Genomic DNA, 12,951 nt, shown 5'->3' with positions numbered 1-12,951 from the left:
GTCAGGTTCAGCTTGCCTACTGCACCCCTGCACTGCTACTCACTATATGTTACGTTTCCTCTTTTCTTTTCTTGTAAGAGTCATCACCCTCTTAAGTTCCCTGGTGAACTTCTCTGGGAAGGTGATTCTGGAATCCAGCGGGTGTTCCACAGAACGTAACTGAATGCTTTTGCTATGACAGGGAAGACCATTACCCTCTGAAGTTTATTGTCTTGTTTTTATCTGCTTTCCCTCTAGAGGTTAAGATGAAGGGGTCTTGTTTTTCCTTGTCCACTGCAATGTTTCCAGGACCTGGAGTGGCTCCTAGCACATGATAAACATCTAATAAGTACCTGTGAAATAAATAATTGGATTAGTCATTGAGTAATCAATGTGTCCTTCGAATCCGGTAGGTAGAGGAAGCACCATTGCTGCCCTGGTCCTAAGGGTCATTTCTCACAACTATTGCTTAGGTAGCTATATGGCTATGAACCTAAACCTTGCAATCTTAGTGTTACTGACTTTTGTCTTGCTAATACCTAAGCATTCCTTATCCCTCCCTCTCTTCTCACTAATCATTGAGGATTACAATGGCTAGACTAAGACATATTCCAGGAAATCAGCCCAGGGGGTGGGATGGGACCCTGGAAGTGGCTTCGCATCTTCTGTCTCTGCATTGGTCAGTGGCTAGAAATGTCTGGTGTAACTAAGAAATAGCTGCAAAATTTGGAGCCTGACAACTGCCCCTGTTTACTTGCATATTTGTTTTCACAGAGGGCATAATTATAGACTGAGATTGAGAATGGCAGTAATGATGTGTCAGCCTCATAAGGTGCTCAGTGTGTGCCAGGTTGTGAACACTGTGCTTCCTCTGTGGCAGTGTCTCCCTTAATCCTCACACCAGCCCTTCCTGGATGGGAGGTGGGGTTGGTTCCCACTGAGGCATCACTAATTCTAAAAACAGCTACCTGGTCAAATGTAAATGCAATTTCTAAGCCAGCTTATTAGGCGAATGTCAGTGAAAATAATTTTAATAGCATTCTTGCATTAGGAAGAAGCCTTAATGAAAACACAATTTTAACATAATTAGATTGAAATAGTTCAGCACTGCATACATAATCTGAAATGATCTTACTTAAGCTCACCTAGCACATTGACAAGTCACCGTTGTAAGCTTTTAAGAAATGGATTTCTAATATTTGATTTTTCTTAGTGTTTATTCAAAATTTAATTTTACCATTAAAATTTGCATTATATGGCTCATTAAGGCAACACCTTTCTCATTACTGTAACAAGAAGACACGTTCAAACAAAGGCACTTCAGAGTGCTTGGGCCTTTCTGAAGGTCCACACCTCACAGGCCTTCTTTGAGCTGGCCAGTGTTTCTTGCTCTTAGTCACAGATATCTTCTCTCACATTGATAAGAAAGGACATTTTCTGTCAAATTTTAAGTCTTTAAAATATACCATACATTTTCATTGACCTCCTTCTTTTTAGAGTCTATTTCTGAAAAGCAATGGTTTCTTTCAGTAGCTTGTCCCTGCTATCTCCTCTTCACTGTTTGTGGGTAGGGAGTGAGGGTAGAATTGAGGGTGACAGTCTGCTAGAAGCCCTTCTAAAGAAGGGGAGGGCATCACTGCCCAGCGCCATCCCCACACAGATTGTCCCATAGGGCTGGGAGACAAGGATGGCAAGTTCACAGCAGGAATAATTTTTCCACTGGGCTGGTATGTCTCAAATAGTTATGTAGAGGGGGTAATTAGGTGCTGTTTTCGGTGAACGAAGCATTCCCATGGGCTTGGTGGCATCTTGGAGACACATGCTGTGTGCTAGAACAACCCACAGTGAGACACGACACAGGCTTGCCTCTGGTTGTCCCACTTCTGGATTGTGTCACTTTGGGTTACTTTCTTCACTTCTTTGAACTCCAATTTCCTTATCTATGAATTGAGGGTAAAGGGAAGTGATAACCTTCCAAGGTCTTTAAAGGCTTATTATTTAAAGAACAAATTCTCACATAGTACCCTCTCAGACAGGAGGTAAGAAGTCAAGTTGTAGTACTTCCAGCCTCACCCTCAGGATATCCCACCGGTTTCTAAGGTAGACCAGTGTCTCCCTAGGACTCGTACAAAGTTGGGAATCTGTTAGCAAGGAAGAGGCATGGAGACATTGCCCAGTGTGTAGAAAACCACCTTGTCTGCCACAACATGCAACACCGGAAGACAGAAGAAGAACCCATGCGGAGAGAAACCTCATCCAAGGAACTGAAGAAAATGCCCAGAGTGAGCCCTCCTGGCTGCTTCTTCCTCACTTGTGCTTAAGAGAACTCCTGTTTTTCGTTCCACCCACCCACTGCCCAATCTTCCTTTTTTCCCAATGTTCATTTTTACTAAATGTCATCTCCACTCATGCCCAAGTTTTATTCTTACTTTCCCACATAGTCCATGTCCAATCCACGAGCAACAGTTGTTGATGAAAACCTCAAACACCTCTCATCCCCCCAGCTGATTCCCTAAAGGTCCAAACTATCTATTATTTCTTCGTAGTTCTTGAGACCACTGGAACTGCTAAGTAAGCATTCTTCTATGCTTGCCTCATGGCAGACAGGAATCTTTAAAAATGTAAATCTGATCATATCGCTTCCATCCTTAAAGCTCTCCAATAACTTCCCATTGAACAAAATGAAATCTCTGCGGAAATAAATCTCTGGAGACATATAGATTGACTACAATCCTCAGCCCCTAAATTATACTACAGAGGGTAAGATGCTTAGGATTCAAATAAAATGGGAAGAAAGTCAGTGACAGTGTAGATACAGTAGGCCAGAGGTAGAAAGTCCAGACAGAACCCCTCACTCATGAGTATGCTGAAAAGTGGAAAAGCAACTATGCAAATAAACTTCAGCAAAAAAGAAGAGACATAGTGTGCTCTGTCTATTAGGATGATTCCAGTTGCAACTATCAGAACATCTGGCAAGCAATGTCTTAGACAAACAGGGATTGTTTTCCCTTATATAACAAGTCCAGAGGTGGGCAGCTGATTGACCCCAGTGCTCTGGGTCAGCAGCTCTGCAGTTCTCTCAGAACTGGCCTCCTGATCGCTAAATGACTGCAGTAGCTCAGTGCATCACATCCCCATGGCACCGTCACTGGAAGGGGTAGGGGCAATGTGGGGCTGTGCTCCTCTGCTCACTTCCTATTCTCTCATTGCAGAGAATCAGTCCTTCCCAGAATCTTCCCAGCAGAGCTCAGAATTTGCCTTAAGTCACTTTGGCCAAGACTGTGTCACAAATCACTACAGCCCACTGGTCTGGCACATCTTATCTGAGATCAAGGATCTCCCCTAAAGACCTGAATAAGGTTGGGGTTCCGTAAGCAAAAAAAGCTGGAATATTGCCCAAATAAGCAATACAAGGGCAAACACAATGGCTGCACCATGTGCAGAAAAGGGAGAGGAAGAAGCCAGACTGGAAAAGGCATAATGCAGGGAGCAGAAGAAAGTTCCCCACTAGCAAAGGCTTTGTATGAAATAGGTCTTTTTTTTTTTTTTTTTTTTAAGCTAAGAGCATAAATTGAGAAACTACTTCTATCCATAACTTATAAATATAACAGGAATTACGAATTCTAACAATTTATCATGCTCTACTTCAACATATTTTTCTTTTGTTAAAGTAAACATACTTTAGTTAACTCAATTAAAATGGCATAAATACAGTGATGCAGTTTTCTGAGGTCATCTGTGTATCTCTATCTAGCTGTCTTTCTGTTTGTCTACCTATTTATTTATCTTTCTGTCTATCTATATGCAAAGATGGATGTTTTAGATATAGAATATATAAAGAATATACCTAACAGGGCTAAAAGCTGTGTAAGTGACCCAGAAAAAGCCTGAGATAATGACAATTAATTATAATTAGACAATTAGCAGAAACATCATAGATATAGAAGGCAAATAACTTACGTTTAAACACTCTGTTTGCTAATGTCCTCATTTTTCACAGCCAGAGTCAGATATTGTGAAAAGTTGAAATGTATGCTCAGTAATAATGACTATAATTTTATAAAGGTTTTTCTCCTTTCCTTTTCTTTGTTTCTTTCTCTCTCTTTTTTTAGAGATGGGGTCTTGCTATGTTGCCCAGGCTAAAGTGCAGAGGCTATGCTCCAGCACAATCATAGCACACTGCAGTCTCAAACTCCTGGCCTCAAGCGATCCTCCTGCCTCAACCTCCTGAGTAGTTGAAACTACAGGTGCACTGCACCATGCCAAACTTTCATAAAGGTTTTCTTTTTTTCTTTTTGAGATAGAATCTCGCGGTGTCACACAGGATAGAGTGCGGTGGTGTGATCTCCACTCAGTGCAACCTTTGCCTCCTGAGCTCAAATGATCTTCCCACCTCAGCCTCCCAGGTAACTGGGACTACAGGCTCGCACCACCACGCCTGGTTAATTTTTTGTATTTTTTGTAGAGACAAGGTTTTGCCATGTTGCCCAGGCTTGTCTCGAACTCCTGAGCTCAAGCGATCCACCCACCTTGGCTTCCCAAAGTACTGGGATTACAAATGTGAGTCACCACACCTAGCCTCATAAAGGTTTTCATACTCATTTTATTTTAACTTTAAAGAATTGTTTAGAAATGATCACTTCCTGCAGTGGGAAAATGTTATCTGAATTCTAGCGATTTATCATGTTTTACTTTAACGTATTTTTCTTTTGTTAAAGTAAAAATACTTTAGTTAATTCAATTAAAACGGTATAAATACAGTGATGCAATTTTCTGAGATCATCTGTGTATCTCTCTCTAGCTGTCTTTCTGTTTGTCTGCCTATCTGTGTATCTATCTTTCTGTCTATATGCAAAGATGGATGTTGTAGATAGTATTTACCAACTTCTAACACTGGTTGTTTAGTTTACATAATTTTGGGTGATTTCTCTTGCTTTCTTTATACTGCTCTGAATTTTAAAAATTCAGAAATCTTCAAGGAAGCATGTGTTTTATTATTTTAAAAACTTAAAAGAACGGATGATTTAAAAAACAACATAACTTACATAGATTGAGATGGGATAAATGACATTGCTGTGTGTTGCATGTTTCAGCGTGAATAAAACCAGCATTCAAAATAGTGATTGTTCCTCCTGTTCCCTGCCTGGAATGCCTTCTTATTGCTTCTCATACTATCTCACTCTCCTCTTTGTTTAGCCTTCTTTCAAGACCTAGTTTAGGCAAAGACCACTCTTTCTCTGTTCTGTCACATTTCATTCTATTAACTGTCTGTGTGGTTGAGGCAGAATCTGTCTATGACCCATCCAGGGCAGGGGCCAGGCTTGTCTCTTTGCAATCTTCATGCCCATCACAATGCTTCATGCATGTTATAAGATTCAAAAACGATAAACCCTGGGTTTGAGCAGGTTATCAGAAGGCAAGGGAACATCACTGAGTGGGAAAGGTGATGCAGAGATGAGTCTGAATAGAAACACCAATAAATATAAACACTTGGAGTTTATGGAATGCTTGTGGCAGAAGGTGCCTTACATGCCAAGAGGCAATTACTCCAAGTCTGCAAGACATAACAACTAGCTATTATTAACATCTTAAGGGAAATTTTCAGCCCCCAAATTAATACCACTGACTGGTTCTTAGCTTTTCTATGATTTATTTTCCTTCAGCTTACATTTCTTAATTCTTCTGTTCCTTTGTTTCTCCAGTTGTAAACTTAAGATGATGACGTCTTCTGTAGATATCAGTTGTCAAGTGTGCACAAATAACCTGTACCAGGAAGCTAAAATCTGCTCCCAGGCCACTCAGCTGACACCTGACCGAGATGCTGACCTCCTCTGTGGAGTTCTGTTTCCTTATCTCCGCACCAGGCAGCCCTGAGTTGGCCTTCCTCTGCAGGGCTGCTTCTTGGCACAGCTCCTAGCCAGTGATAAAGGACTCGACAAACACTGCGTGCTGAATCATATCTGCCAGGGGAGGGTGAACCAGAGGCAAGGCATTGATATGGAGAAGGAAGGCGACATATTTCTGACACCTACTGTGGGTGCCTACGAACAAAAGTCTTTCCTGGATGTAGTTATACAGCACCACACACTAACACTATTCATCATCATCATCATAGCTACTCTGGATTTGGGGGCTTTCTCCGTCCCAGGTAGAGGAATGCTTGGCAGATTTGACACCTCAAGCTGGTCGTTTTTTAACCACGGACCTTATGATACAATTATTTTCTGTACCAATCATGAAATAAATCAAGTAATAATAGTGGTTAGAAAAGAAACATGAACATGGAACACTTTTTAATGAACTTTGCACATTTAATCATGCCAACAAATAATAATAACAAAGTGCAAAAAAGCGAACAAGAAATAGTTTAATTCTTTTAAATAGAATGAATGTATATTTTGGGGAAAAAAAACAGAAGAATGGATTCTGCAAGTTTCAAAGAAAGATTTGTGCATAAATGACAAAATTGAAATAATTTAAATTCTGCTTTTTCAACTTTATTATCAGTTTTTAATCATTTATCCTGGCTCCAAACCACTGTTCAAATGCAGAAGTCAGAGACTCCAATTGCACCCAAAGTAGCTCAAAAAATTCTGAACCCTAATGATCTTACTCTAGACATCAGGGCACTTAGCTAAGTCCATGTATGTTATGTCTATGGCTGACTGTATGATTGACCGAGATTCATGTAAATAAAATGTTTACTAAAGGATGGATAACAAAAATATGCTAATTTGACATTTACCTAAGTATTATGCTATTAAAACTAAACAGTAATCACAGTAATTGTTTAGAACTTGTTTTAGATCAGCAATTCTTTCTCCCCAGGTAGGCATATTTTATCACAAATAATGTCTGGAATTTTCAATGCGTGATGATACTTTAAGTTATTGTTGCTTTTAACTTTTGTACGGACCATGAATCCCCTGATTGCTGACTCCCCGGTCCCAGCACTGTGCTGATGAATTCCTGATGTCCACGGAGCTACTACAGGAGCTGAGATTTATAGCTCTCAAAGCTCAGAAGATAATCGAGAAGATACCTTTGGATAAAGAACCTGAATGTACCAACTAGACTGTTTGAAAAGACACATTTTAATAAATAACCTGAATGTATAAGCCAGATTGTTTCAAGGGCTGTAGAAGAAACATTTTAAATCCTTTTTCTGAAAAGACTATTAAAAATACAGAAAACAGGATGCTAATAGAAACATTCCAGAAAGGCTTAGCACGACAACTCAGCAAAACAACACATCACTGACCACATTGGACAGCCTGTGGAAATCTTTTGCCTGTAAGGGAAGCCATTGGGTTGTCCTTGATGCTTTTGTTTTTACTCCTGTAACCTAGTCATTAAAACCTCCCACGGAACTTTTGCTCGGTGGCACCTCGGGCTGGGAGAAGACAACAGTCTTCTTGTCCGTCACCCACACATGTCAACGGTTGAAAGTTATAAATCAATACATTCAAAAAAATTGCTCTTTCCTTGATGTAATCCCAAACATATCCATCATACAAACGAAATTAGCTTCCTACAATTTAGTAGTCTTCTTCGCATACCTCAAGATAAGCTTCTTCCAAGATGCCATTCCCAAAGAATAAAAATTAGAAGATCAAGAAGGAGCAGATTCAGTTTTGCCTAAGCCTCTTTATATCATCACAATCATTGTCTCTTGACCAAGTGTTCCACTATTCTTTCCAGTTTTCATTTGTAAGGCACTTCAAGAGATAATGACAGCGGGTTGATTCTGGTGCTCATATAATACATCACAAATGCATGAGACAGATTGTATAAGTATAGCTACATATCAGTTAGTGGAAAATCATTGATGTTTGGGTGCATTTTTATTCAATTCGACTATTCTGATACAAAACAATTTTTAAAAAATTCAGCCAAAAATGTTAGGTTCCTCAGTCATATAAAATAATTGGCTAACTTCATTTCACTGTTTAATGGTTTTCCTGGGTTCCGTAGAGAGCTACAGTCAGCAAAGGTGACACATGCCTGAGACCTGGAGTCATTACTCACTCAGCAAATAATCCTATCACTGGGCTCACGGGAGAATTATCTTTCATGTCTGCACCTTCAACAGGCCTATCCCACATCCCAAGCAAAAAAGGGAAAAGAAACCCAAGTGAAGCAACTAAGGCATTAGTTCTTTGACGTATGTCATTTTTTACCTGTCAGTTTTTTGCAACAAGTGCCAAGTTCTGCATTGAGTTAAACATAGCATCTAGGTAGTAGGAGCACAAGAAAGATGAGAGAAAGATAAGGGCACAGTGAAGAGCTAGAGTTTATCTTGAATTGAGGACAAAATCAACTTTTAAAGTGCCAGGTTGGTGAATTAATGTGTGTGTGTGTATATATGTGTGTGTCTGTCTGCCTGTCTGTCCGTCTGTCTGAATTTCAATACAAGCACAAAGTATTAGGTTTTTCTTTATTTCCACTAAAGACAAAACAATAAGGAATTGACAAATCATTTCTCAAAGGATTAAGGTTAAACACAAAGAGGTCATCCTGACAGCGGTGATGGGGCAGACACTGGGGATCGTTACCTAGGAGAGTTGGGGAATTTCTCTTCCTGGGGTGGGTTGGGGGAGGGGAATGGGAAGGGAGGGACTCACCTCTAGACGATTTCGGGGCAGTCTTGGCCTTGGGGGTGTGACAACGTGTTCAATCTTCCAAGATCCATTCCATCTTGGGATTCCAGGATAATAAAGACCGAACAAACCGCTGGTGTCAAGATAGGTCACATTTTGTCTGAACTTTCTCAACAAGAGTGTTTGCATTTCCAGAAGACCTCTAGCTGATATTGTGATCAGGACATGGTTGAAGCAATATAAAGTTCTATTCAAATGATGTTACATTTAGTATTCATCTGGTGTCATTCTTCAGAGAAGCACATTTTGCCCTTCAAAAGGAACTCATTCATCTTGACAACGTTCTTGGTCAGCAGGTATTATTATGATAATACCTTCAGTTTATTTAGCATCCCTCATCCCCTTTCAGGCGAGGTCAAAGCCAGTCAGGCAGTCAGTCAACAACATTGATTGAAGTCTCTTAGTGTGTAGAGCTGTGTATTAAATCACCGTCAAACACCAGCCAGCCCAGACCTCACCGCATACGGAGCACACCTTTGAGGCTGGCAGGCCACGGGCAGAATCTCGCCCCGAGAGGCCCTGCACCCCAGCCTGCTGGAGCCTCAGTCATCAGCTTGTATTTACTCACATTTAGCTCGGGTTGCAGCAAACCTCTCTACATACAAACTTTTGGAGATTTCTCCTCTGCAGATTCTGTCTGTGCCTGACAAGCCACAAGCATCCTCTCCATGGTTCAGGCAGCTTAAGCTGCCCACGTAGTTAAAAGCAGGAAGCACACAGTTGCCCAGAAATGGAAAGAGCAGACTGACAAACAAAATTAGCTGAACTTTTTTAACCTAAGAAAAAGGGAAGGTGGTTTTCTGAGAGGTGGTGAGCGCAGGTTCTTTCCCCAAATCTGTTTGCCGTCCGGTTGGAGTATACCTTGGACTCTGGCCCAGCTGCTCAATTCCCTGCATCTTACAGAGGACAACAAGCAAGGGCTCAGTTGGGAAGAGGACATATGCTCAAATGACACAGGAAATACAAGGCGATTGTCCAAAGACTAGAAGATAGAGCTAGGCAAAAAGAAAAAATAATTAAATGTCACCGGTAATGACACACCCCCAGGTGCCATCCCTTTTCACTGAGATAAATGTCCACTCAAGTCATTGTCCCGTGTGTTTCTTTGTGTAACGGAAACTACATTACTCAAAATAGGTCTATTTTACATACATGTCATCACATGAAGCACATTGTCCCCTTTTAGAGTGTCCTTTGAACTGCTGTATTTTCCCACATACACCATGCATAGCACGCCTGTTAGATTTCCAAAATGCTCCTTGAGAAACACTGGTGTTTATTTAAGAGACCCTCAAGTAACAAGTTGAAAAACAAATCCAGTTTTACAAAAAATTATGAAATGCCAAAATATAAATTTAATTTAATTTAAAAGAAACAAATTATATGTTACTTTTGTAAGCAGTTTTCTATTCAGTTTTTTACATAAAGAATATTGTACTTTTGTGTTCTAAGTTTAATCTGTTAGTAATTTCTATGATCTGTGAGTACAAAGACTCCTCAAAAGTAGCCTAAATGCCAATGTTTTAAGTGGTATGGGAATGTCAAAAATCTTCCTGGAGCCAAGTGTGGTGGTGTGCGCCTGCAGTCCCAGCTACTTAGGAGGCTGAGGTGGGAAGATCACTTGAGGCTGGGAGTTTGAGGCTGCAGTAGGCTATAATTGATCCTGTGAGTAACCACCATACTCCAGCTTGGGTGACAGTGAGACTGCCTCTAAAACAAAACGAAACAAAACAAAGATCTTTCAGAACCGAGGTTCTTCTAGCTCTCCAAGCCACCATCCCCAGTGGGTCGTCTCGCCTTCATTATCCAAGATGATGCTCTTTGTTCGTTCTAGGCAGCAAGAAGGGGAAGGAGGACTCACTGCTCATGTGGCATTTCCATTCACACTTTACTAACTTAAACTAGTCCGTGGCCACTGCAGGCTGTTAAGGACTACAGAGCATGTCACTTTTGACTAAGTGACAATGTGTACAGATAAGAACTAGATTCTGTTACTAAGGAAGGCCAGTAAATGAATATTAGAGATGACTATTAGAGGAATAACCTACAGTCTCTGTCTCATTGGGTGTCTGAAAGTTTAAGAAATTTTAAGTTAGAATATCACTAAATATTGGTCCCTATGGAATTTGATTTAAAGATCACTCTAAACTGAAATCCATAGAAAATACCGAGACCTCATTTTAATGAATCCACATTTATTTTCCTGTCCTCCACCAACAGGCTAATCCAGGATGGTAGTGCTCCAGCTCTGTGCCTCCGGATTTGAAAGCTTGGAGTGTAGGAGACTCCATGGAGGTTGGAGAGAGAGCCACGAGCTCCAGGCTGGGGCCGTCCAGTACAAGAACCTCAGCTGATCTCATGAGAGCTTGGCTACCTATGAATTCCCCTCTATCTTTGGCACCAGAACATGGCAAGAAAAAAAAGTAGTTCCTGGAAATAGTTTTTCCTAAATAAAGCCAACATGCAAATAGTTTTCCATGTTCATTAACATTAACCTAGCTTCTCCAGTTTGGGATATTTGGGACTTAATGTGGAACATTAATAGCTTCAACTTTTATTCATCCTACACAAGCTTCTAAAGAGATCTAAAACACTAAAGATCTGAGAGTATTTCCTACTGTTAGAAATAAGTACTCAGCAACCCCGAGTTGTGATTTTACTCTTTTATATTCAGCTCTCTCTTTGGCATGACGAAAATCCCAGGCTCATTTCATTTATTTATTTCTTTGTTTATTCATTTGACAGGCATTTGTATTGAGCACTTTCTGTGGGTTGCAGGTTGGCTTCTTCAGGAAAGAGACGTGAGGTAGAGTTTATGAAGAATGGTGTTTATTAAGGATCTCCTTCAGGACAAATGCCGTGTGGAGGCAGGGGGAAGGAAGCAGGAGTAGGCAGAGGAAGCAGCTGCCAGCTCAGCAGTATGGGAACTGCTGGGACCAGAACAACCTTTTGAATTGCTCAGATCAAGGTGGCCAGGCCAGGCCATTGTCAGATCAAGGATGCCTACCACCGTCAGTCCTGGGATGTGAGTCTCCCTGGGAATGGCCCTGACCTTGGATGAGGCAGCTTTCTGGAAGCAAGGTACCCCTGAAGGGCTCAGCAGCTGTAGACTGCCTGCGGCCAGCACATCCAGCAGCTAGGCAACAAAACTTTTACTGAAGAGGGATCAGGGCAGAGCATCCAACTAAAAGGTCCACCTTAGGGTTTCATGGCAGTGTTTGTTATAGTGGCTTAGCTAACCATAAGCACTAACCTGAAGTGCGTTTCTCTTTCACGTCACAGTTCCTGTGTGACTCGCCTAGGCGGCAGGAGTCCCGGGTTCTTTCCAAGTTGTTCCTCTGCTAGGCACAAGGACATCATCAATAGCCCCACGGCCAAGGCTCGATGGCCCCTGTGGTCAGGTTTCAGACAGTGAGAGAGGGAGACAGTGGAGAGGTGCAAGTCATTGTCCTAAGGACTGTTCCTGAAGGCATGCACTTCACCTCCACTCACATTCCACTCAGAATGTGTGGTCACATGGCTGCATCTAACTGCAAGGGAGTCTGGGAGATGCAACACAGTCGGGCACCCATGTGACCAGTTCAGATCCCTTACTGTGGAGGAAGGGACAAATAGATTACTCTGGGCAATAGCCATCTTTTTTACAATGGACCAGTAATTCCACTTCATGATAGCCTCTGCACACATTCTGCACGTACACTATAGGGATTTCCATCTTGCAGACTGTATGCTCCTCACATGCGACACGTCCTATGTATCTCTGCCTCCATCAAGCAAATGGCAGAGTTATATGGCACTGTTCTGTGCCTGGAATCTTGCCTACATCTAGTATAACATTGTGTTGCATCTTGGTAAGAACTGTAGAGGTTTAATCATGCCCTTGTCTGGTCCCACCCTCAGAGCTTCTGATTTCATTGGTCGGGTTACAGCCTAGATAACTGGGTTTTTGAAGTCTTCCCAAGTGATTCTCTTATGCCACCAAAGTTATTAATGGCTGGTTAAGAGGAAAAATGGGCCAGGTGCAGTGGCTCACACCTGTAATCTCAGCACTTTTGGAGGTGGAGGCAGGAGGATCATTTGAGACCAGGAGGTCAAGACCAGCCTAGTCAACATAGTGAGACCCCTATCTCTACAAATAAGTTTTAAATTAACTGGGCATGGTGTTGCACACCTGTAGTCCCAGCTACACTGGAGGCTGAGGCAGGAGGATTGCTTGAACCCAGATATTCAGAGCTACAGTGAGCTATCATGGAGCCACTGCACTCCAGCCTGGGTAACAGGGAGAGACCCTATCCGTAAAAAAAAAAAAAAA

This window comes from Mandrillus leucophaeus, unplaced genomic scaffold (genome assembly GCF_000951045.1).
Source record: "Mandrillus leucophaeus isolate KB7577 unplaced genomic scaffold, Mleu.le_1.0 Scaffold913, whole genome shotgun sequence".
NCBI lineage: Eukaryota > Metazoa > Chordata > Mammalia > Primates > Cercopithecidae > Mandrillus > Mandrillus leucophaeus.
The sequence above is the reverse complement of the archived record's forward strand: the minus strand, read 5'-3'. Positions refer to the sequence as shown.